The sequence below is a fragment of the Corylus avellana genome, chromosome ca11 (genome assembly GCF_901000735.1).
Source record: "Corylus avellana chromosome ca11, CavTom2PMs-1.0".
NCBI lineage: Eukaryota > Viridiplantae > Streptophyta > Magnoliopsida > Fagales > Betulaceae > Corylus > Corylus avellana.
Window position 1 is genome coordinate 4,936,075 of NC_081551.1, and position 8,919 is coordinate 4,944,993.

The window sequence follows — 8,919 nt, forward strand, 5'->3', positions numbered from 1 at the left end:
GTTTTGCAAACCTTTATTATATAAATTATCATTTATATAGTAAAAAATAAAAATAAAAATAGAAAATAGATTTATATTTGTAATCATTTATATAAATGATTACAAATATAATAATTAAAAATACATAATGCGGTTATGTAACCTACATATGTGGTTAATTAGATGAATTTTATTTAAGGTCTCCATACGAAGTACAAATTATGTAACTTTATTTCTTTAAAAATATTGCGACATAAACATATATAATTGAGCTTGATTTTATTTAGGTCCCCGTAACAAATTATGCTTTTCAATTTGTTTCGTGGTTGGTTTGGTTTAGGTTTTGCAAATTTTTATTAGATCGAGTACATGTTATTAATAAAACAACGAACGTACATGTTATTAGGTTTAGCGTAATTCTTATATATTTATGTTTATAATGTACGTAGTAACACTATGGACAAGAGTTGGATGAAGAAATCTAGGGGTACGAAGGAATACAGAGACGGATGCAGAGCGTTTGTGGACTTCGCAGTTAGGAACTGTGACACTCCAGACAAACTTATTTTGTGCCCTTGTAAGACGTGTCGCTGTAACAGGAGACACCCCCCAGATTTGGTATACGACCACTTGACAGGGGGGAAAGGAATGTGGCCCCAATACACATACTGGATTTATCATGGCGAGAGGCCTGTTAGAGCTCCCGTTGATGGCTCCAATTCATCGCGTCCGGCAACAGCTGTGGGTGCAAGCACTGAACAGGCTGGAAATATGCACGCCATGTTGCGTGATGCATTCGGCATGCACGAAGTGAGAGATGACAATAGTGAGCCTCGGGTTGAGGTGCATGGAGAGGAAGAAGACATTGTGCATGACGAATCCAATGGAGGTGACGTACGAAAGTACGAGGAATTGCTGAAAAATGCGGACAAACCGCTTCATGATAAGACCAAACATAGCAAGCTGAGTGCTACTGTACATCTGTACAATTTGAAGTGTGTGGGTGGAGTTAGTAATACGATATTCTCGTGTTTTCTCGAGCTAATCAATCAGTTCTGCCTGCAGATGATGGAGCTCTGTCAGTTAATAAATATGAGGCGAAACGATTTCTAAGGGACATGGGACTCGGGTATGAGAAGATTCCGGCTTGTCGCAATGATTGTATGTTGTTCTGGAAGGACAATAAGGACTTAGATTCATGTGTTAAATGTGAAAAATCTAAGTGAAAGGACGAAATTCATTTGGACGAGGATGGCCACCCCATAGAGTCGATTAAGAGACGTCCGGTCAAGGTTTTGTGGTGGTTTTCCATCATACCACGATTATAGAGGCTTTTTATGTCATAGCATACTGCACCCTATATGAGGTGGCATGCAGAATGCCGCACTAAGGACGCCGTATTGAGGCATCCAGCTGACGGTGAAGCATGGAAGTCATTCGACAATTTATATCCGGAGTTTTCAACGGATAGTAGAAACTTAAGACTTGGCCTAACTTCGGATGGATTTAATCTTTTTTGGAACATGAGCACATCCCACAGTACTTGGCCTGTAATGCTTGTACCGTATAACCTCCCTCCTTGGATGTGCATGAAGCAAACGTCTTTCATATTATTCCTGCTTATTCCACGCCTAAGTTCACTTGGAATTGATATAAATGTCTACATGCAACCATTAATTGAGGAATTGCAGTTACTATTAAATGTGGGGATACGAACATTTGATGTCTCATTGAAAAAGAATTTCATGCTCCGAGCGCAGCTGATGTGGACAATTAATGACTTTCCGGCATACGCGGACTTGTCTGGGCTGCCTACAAAGGGTGAAAATGCATGCCCTTACTGTATGCTTGCAACAAGTTCTAGATGGTTAAAACATGGAAGTAAGATTTGCTTTATGGGGCATAGGCGATACTTGCCCATGAATCATCCGTGGAGGCGGAATAAAAATACATTTGACGGTAACCGAGAACTAGAATGTGCCCCTGATGTTCCAGATGGAGGTTAAATCTTAAAACAGTTAGAAGGGATTGTATTTGGGGATGAGAGTGCCGGTAAGTCAGTTAGCATTGATAATTCACATGTAAAGAGGAAGATGACTGATAATATATTGTGGAAGAAGAAAAGTATTTTCTTTCGTTTGCCGTACTGGAAGGATAATTTATTACGGCACAACCTTGATGTCATGCACATAGAGAAAAATGTAATGGACAATATAATTGGCACAATACTCGACATTAAGGGAAAAATGAAGGACAACCTTAAAGCCCGTAAAGACTTGCAAAAAATGGGTTTGAGACCAGCACTTCATCATTTCATAGGTGATAATGGAAGAATCTATATGCCTCATGCTTGCCACACGATGTCGAAAGAGGATAAAACTAGTTTCCTAAAAGTGCTTCGAAATATAAGGGTGCCAGACGGATATGCCTCGAACATTTTCATATGTGTAAAACTTAAGGACCGGACAATATCGGATTTGAAGAGTCATGACAATCACGTATTGATGCAACAACTTCTCCTGATTGCATTGCGTAGATCACTGCCCGGTAATGTGGTTAGACTGCTAGTTGAGATGTCTGCATTCTTCAGGGGCATATGTTCAACAGTGTTGACCCAAGAGAATATGGCCCGACTTGAGGCTGGATCTATATCACTCTGTGCAAGTTGGAACAGATATTTTTCCCTAATTTTTTCACCAGTATGGTTCATGTTGTGGTGCATCTTGTCCGTGAATGCCGACTCGATGGACCGGTACAGTATAAGTGGATGTATCCGGCAGAGAGGTAACACTTCCCTGAAAAAATTAAAACTACAATTTTGTTGTCATTTATTTATTTAAAAACAATTATTAGATGTAATAATTGACTAGTTTTGATATGTAGGAGTCTCGGAGTGTTCAAATCTAGTGTGCGTAATAAAGCGGCACCTGAAGGCTGCATTGCGGAGGACTACATAGCAACCGAGTTGGTGACGTTCTGTTTGATGAATTTAAAGAACGCACCGCCATTTCACAATAGGCCGCAACGAAACCTGGATGGGCCTAAAGGGGCTAGAACCCGAGTCGTCCTCAACCGACTCATGTTGATACAGATTCACCATTACATTCTGTTTAACTCAGATGACTTCCTCCAATTGTGGACGTGAGTATTGTGTAATAAATATATGCATACTCATATTCTGCAACAGCGTTAGTTGTGAATTAAATTTAATTGATTTTATATCGGGTATGTAGGATGCACAAGGATTCAATAAGACAAACTGCAAACAGGGGGCGAACAACGGACGATCAATTGGAAACCCAACATTTTGATCAATTTTGCGATTGGTACCGTGACTTTGTAAGTCTAATGCCATGCACACCTGGTAAATTTCATAATGTTTCGTCATTGCACTAATTATACTTCGTCGTTGTATATGACTCATAGGTCGATTGTTCGGACGATCGACGCAGGAAGGAGTTGGGTGAGAAACTAGTAATGCATTGTAGAGGGCCAATGGTCTCAGCAGTCCAATATAATAGATATGTGGTCAACGGCAAGTTCTTTCGCACCGTCGCACATGATATGGGGAAGAGGTCTCAGAATAGTGGCGTGTGCGTGCCGACTGTTGATGGCGAAACATATTATTGGAAGGTAACTCAAATACTTGAGGTGGAGTATTACGACAGGACAAAGTATATTATGTTCAAGTGTGATTGGGCGGAAACCACAAGGGACAGGGGATTCCAAGTTGACGAGTATGGCCTAACGCTTGTTAACTTCAAAAACCTTGTCCATAAGGGGGAGCTGATTAGTGATTAGCCGTATGTACTCTTTTCCCAAGTGGAACAAGTTTTTTACGTCGGAAATGAAAGGAACCCAGATTGGGTTTGCGCGGTGAGGACAAAACCTAGGAACATATACGATGTTGGTCAGGGTCAAGCGCCTCATGATGATCATGCGAATTATCACGAGAGTGAGCCACTCATTTTAAACAATAATCAACTAAATGATCCGCATGATGACATCCAATACGTCTGACACGGCTTCGCACCAATCGAAGCGTATGTCATTCTATATGAATTAAATATTGTACATTGATTAGTTTGTTGTAATTTATTTGTACATTAATTGTCAAATTTTATTTACAGAAGCGGTGAATAATTCTAACACTATACACAACTAATTGGGTGCGTTATGTATTTTGCAGGTAGATATGAGTACTCGGGGGACGACAAGAGGACGGAAGACACAAGCTTCTGGGTCGAGAGGGCATCATGCCCTGACTGACAGTGAGACGCAAGAAGCTGCTATGCTTATGAGGCAGCAACCAGGGTATCGACTCATACTTCCACAGCATGTGGAAGGACATATACCTGCGACAGGCGATTATGTCCCCAACATTCCCGGCTCTTCGAGTGATCCGTTCACAGTTGGTCTCGGATGCCCAGGCGTTCCGCCAGGCCCTACCCAGTTCGGGTATCAGTATGACCCTACTCCTTGCGCCACTGACAAATCACCACGTATGCCATCCATGGGGCCCACATTGACACAGGTTGGTATATTGCCGCACGGGTATTTTGATCATCGTCATCCACACAGCAGCGCACGTGTAGATGACAGTGAGGCTCAGGTCCCCGATGACATGCATGATGGGACAACTGATCTTGCTTGGCCAACATTGACTGTCGACCAAGTTCGCACAATAGGTATGTATGTTTGCTATTTCGAACCATAAATATGCACATTTTTACGCATAATGGTAAATGTAGTAATTAAGTTTACAAATTCAAGTAATATATGTTTAACCATTTATGTGTTAATATATACTTTATCATTGCAGATAGCGATAATAACTTTGAAGTGGTGACCGTAAGTGACTAGCACAAGTTGTGGGACATTCCTGAGGGAAAAAAGGGTCGTCATGGAGTATAATGGCTCGTGGCAGCCCGTAGAACAAAGCGGCAAAAAATTTAGACGGATGATGGGCAAGACTTGCAAGGCCGGGTCCTTTATCAGGCTATCCGACAATTGAACGGATGTACCACAACAATCTAAGGAGGATTTATTTGATTCATTGATGGTAAGTATTGTAGATTAGATGTTCTTAATTTATGATATGTACATATTAATATTAAATTTGCATTTGTATATTAAATTTGGTAAAACAATCAGCGTTTTGATACCCTATTTTTTAATTAATGCATAATTACTTCTACATCATGCCTGGGTTGAATATGAAGAAAATTAAAAAAGACGCTTTCAGAGACATGTACGAGAAGCAGAAGCTTTTGAGGCACAAGTTAAGGCAAAAACTTATGATTTAGATGGACGACACTCCTGCGACCGTGTTGGCAAGGGTGGGCGCGACCACCACAAAGTACAACCCCATAGACGTGGAAAGATTGTGGTGAAATGGTGTGATCTCACTTATCAAGTAGGTCACTTCAAACTATATGTGTTTTGTTAGTTGTAATTGTTCGGTGGCTTAGCTATAAATAACGTCTACATGTTGTGTTCGTAGGCTTTTTGTGCGCACTTGAAAGAAATACGAGCACTGAATGAAACGCCACACTACACCAGATCGAAGAGCTATGCAAGGGTAGCATATGAAGATGTACTACTATAACTTACCATAACTATATATATATACTGCGTAGTATATATATAAACGTTTCATTGATGGTTTAGACTTATTGCAGGTACTTAATTTGGGCAAAGCTCTTACGCGAGTCAAAACTTATATCAAGACTCATAAAAAGAAATATGGTAGTTGCCCAAATCCGGTGACCGTAGCTCGAATTGTAAGTGCCAGACACATTGTCATGAATTTTTATTTATGTATTAACTTATTGAGTCTTAACAATTTATATATAATAATGTTGACTTACAGGCACGGATGGAAGAGTTATTAGAAAATGACCCCGCTGAGAACGTCGTAGATGGGCACTAGGACACGATTAAATAGACACCGGATGACGCGTATGCTCAGGCGCACGACAATAAGGTTGAGTATGCGGGTCGTGTACGAGGGGTTAGTAAAAATATTTTGCCTGCACGTGGCACCATCTACTCATACAATACACCGTCCCAAGCACGGTCGCAGAACCGTGGCGGGATGGTCTCGCGTGAAGAACTGGAAAGAGCCATTCAAGCGGAGAGGGAGAAGCACATAGAGCAAATGGATGCGAGGCTATCGCAGATGGCTGCTCAGATGGCAGCGTATAAGGCTCGGATTCGCAACCTTGAGGGGTCGAGACAGATGGGGTCCGAGCCGGAGGTGACGACTTTCAGGAATCTGCAAGATGCAGAGTCCCCAGCCCGAGTGATTGTGAGATCCTCAGTTGATAGCCGATCAGGTAACAATATATTCTTATTGTTTTTATTTGAGTAACACGATTATCTTACGAGATGAATATCATTTTAATGGCTAGTAATTTTGTTAGGTAAATAAATTGTAGTCATATCTAACACAATTGTATTTAACACAATTGCAACGTAATTTGCATATGTAAATGACGTAAGAATAGAAGCTGAGGACGACTGTTACAATGAAATCCTACACCAGACACCGGTTGGACAGAAGTCTCGTTTGTCTAAACAATATACCCATCGTTCAGGCACCCCGTGAGTATATATATATAAACTCAAAATATTCTACTTTGCTGTTCCAGGTTGGTTTGGTTGTGATTGAAGCTTTGCATAGTTAATCTTACCATATTTGTTGAAGCCGCCTCATTGAATAAATGTATATGTACATATATATGTATGTGTTTATGTATGTCGTGCAAATATGTATATGCATAGGTCGTGCAAATATGTATGTCGAGGTTATTATGTGACAATAATTCAATTGTTAATTTTCTCACTTACTTGGACATTGCTTATCTATTAGGAGTTCATAATATTATATTACAAATGTCAATTAACTGATTGATTGTTTGTTTTATTATTTGCAGTTAGTGCGGAGAAGTCGGAAGATAATGGTCATCATGATGTTCATTTGGCTTTGGTCAAAGTAGTGTTTGTTTAAGGATATTTGGTATTTGGCCATAACCTTAGTGTTGGATTATTTAATGTTGGAGTATTTGTGTATATATTTAATGTTGGATTATTTGTGGTAGTTGGATTGTGGTTCTATTGGATAGTTGAATTGAATTGTGGTATTTGTGGATAGTTGGATTGTTAATTGAATTGTGGATATGGTTTGAATTGTGGTATTTGTGATAGTTGGATTGATGTTGAATTTATAGATATATTTGATGTTGGATTGATAGATTATTGGATTGTCATTATATGTAACTCATATATCAGGTATAATGAGCGGAGAAAATTATTGTAACAGAGAAAATTGAAAAAAAAAAAAAAAAAAATTTCCCAGTCAAACTTGGTAACGTGGCAGAATCTACCACGTTACCAAGTATGGTAACGTGTCCAGACTATGCCACATTACCATTTGGTAACATGGCATAATCTCCCACGTTACCACACATAGTAACGTGGCACATGGTAACGTGTGGTAAAGTGGCAGATTCTAACACGTTACCAAATGGTAACGTGTTAGAATATACACGTTACAAAATTTATTGTAACGTGTTAGTTTATAACACGTTACCAAATTGTAACGTGTCAGATTCTGACACGTTACTAAATTTAATATAATCACGACCACTTTCACAACACGTCAAACACGTTACTATTAATACGTTACTAATGGGCCGTAACTAAAAAATTAAATTGTTGTAGTGATAATACCTGACTGCTAATATCTTAAATATTTCAATGTAATATTCAAGATATTGCACATTCATTAAAGATCTAGCTTCATCAAATTCTGTCCTTATATAGTACTAACACCGTATGCCGTGTGCTACATAATTTATCCATTTACCCTAATTAGTGAATATCTAGTAGAGAGGAAGACAGGGAAAAAGAAGAAGAGTAAAATCATAAATATAAATTTTAAGAATCAAACCCGAAAAATCTGCCTTATAATTAATCAAAAGTAGATTACTCTCAAATAAACTCTTATATAACTAATCAAGTTAATTGATTATAATTAAACTAAAATAATCCCTCCAGTCTTGAGAGGATAATCTGATTATATTAAAATTTTGAAATTTGGGTTTGTTATAGATGATTATATGCATGAGAAAGTTGTACGTACGTGAATTTGCATTAAATATATATTTCTACTATAATTGGGACAACAAGTCCCTTATTGATTCTACTTGGGACTCTTTGCTCTATGAGCCAAAGAGACCAAAACCTACGGGGGAGACCACAACAATTCCCACGTACGGTTTGATTGAAAAGTTCTTCTCGTATCTGGTCTCTAGTTGTTGTTAAGCTCACGGTGTCTGAAATTAGTTGGCTGTCTACGATAATTTATGCACGAAAAGAGAAACTCAAAAAGACATAACTAATTTGCAATTAATCAATTACGATGAATCCAGCTTTCAATTTAGGGAGGGACCAAGGGCCAAATTTTTTTTGGAGAGAGACCAACTGGCAAAACATACTTAAATTTTTTTTTTTTTTTTTTTGTAATTTCGGGGAGACCAGGGCCACTCACAGTCCCTCCATAGATCCGTCTCTGCTAGCACCCCAATGAAGGTGAAAGTGGAGGTTACCTACAAATGTAGCCGATGAAATCCATGGCGCAATATGATGGGTACTACTATCGAGAGTACGAAACATCTAAATATGCTTGCTAAGAAGCAGGAGATTTAAATGAAAAAGAAGAATGGAAAAAAGACAGTTTTAATTTTCTGACTATAATTCAAACAATCAAACCAGAAAGAACAAACAAAATCCAAAAAGAATTGAAAAGATCCCAAAAGCTTGTAGTAGTGATCATCTTCATGGGCTTTATCTGCCACCATCTACTCCGTCTTCTTCATGGCCATCAACATTTGGTGCTCTACTAACCACCACCAGAGCCAGGCAAAGCTATTGTTG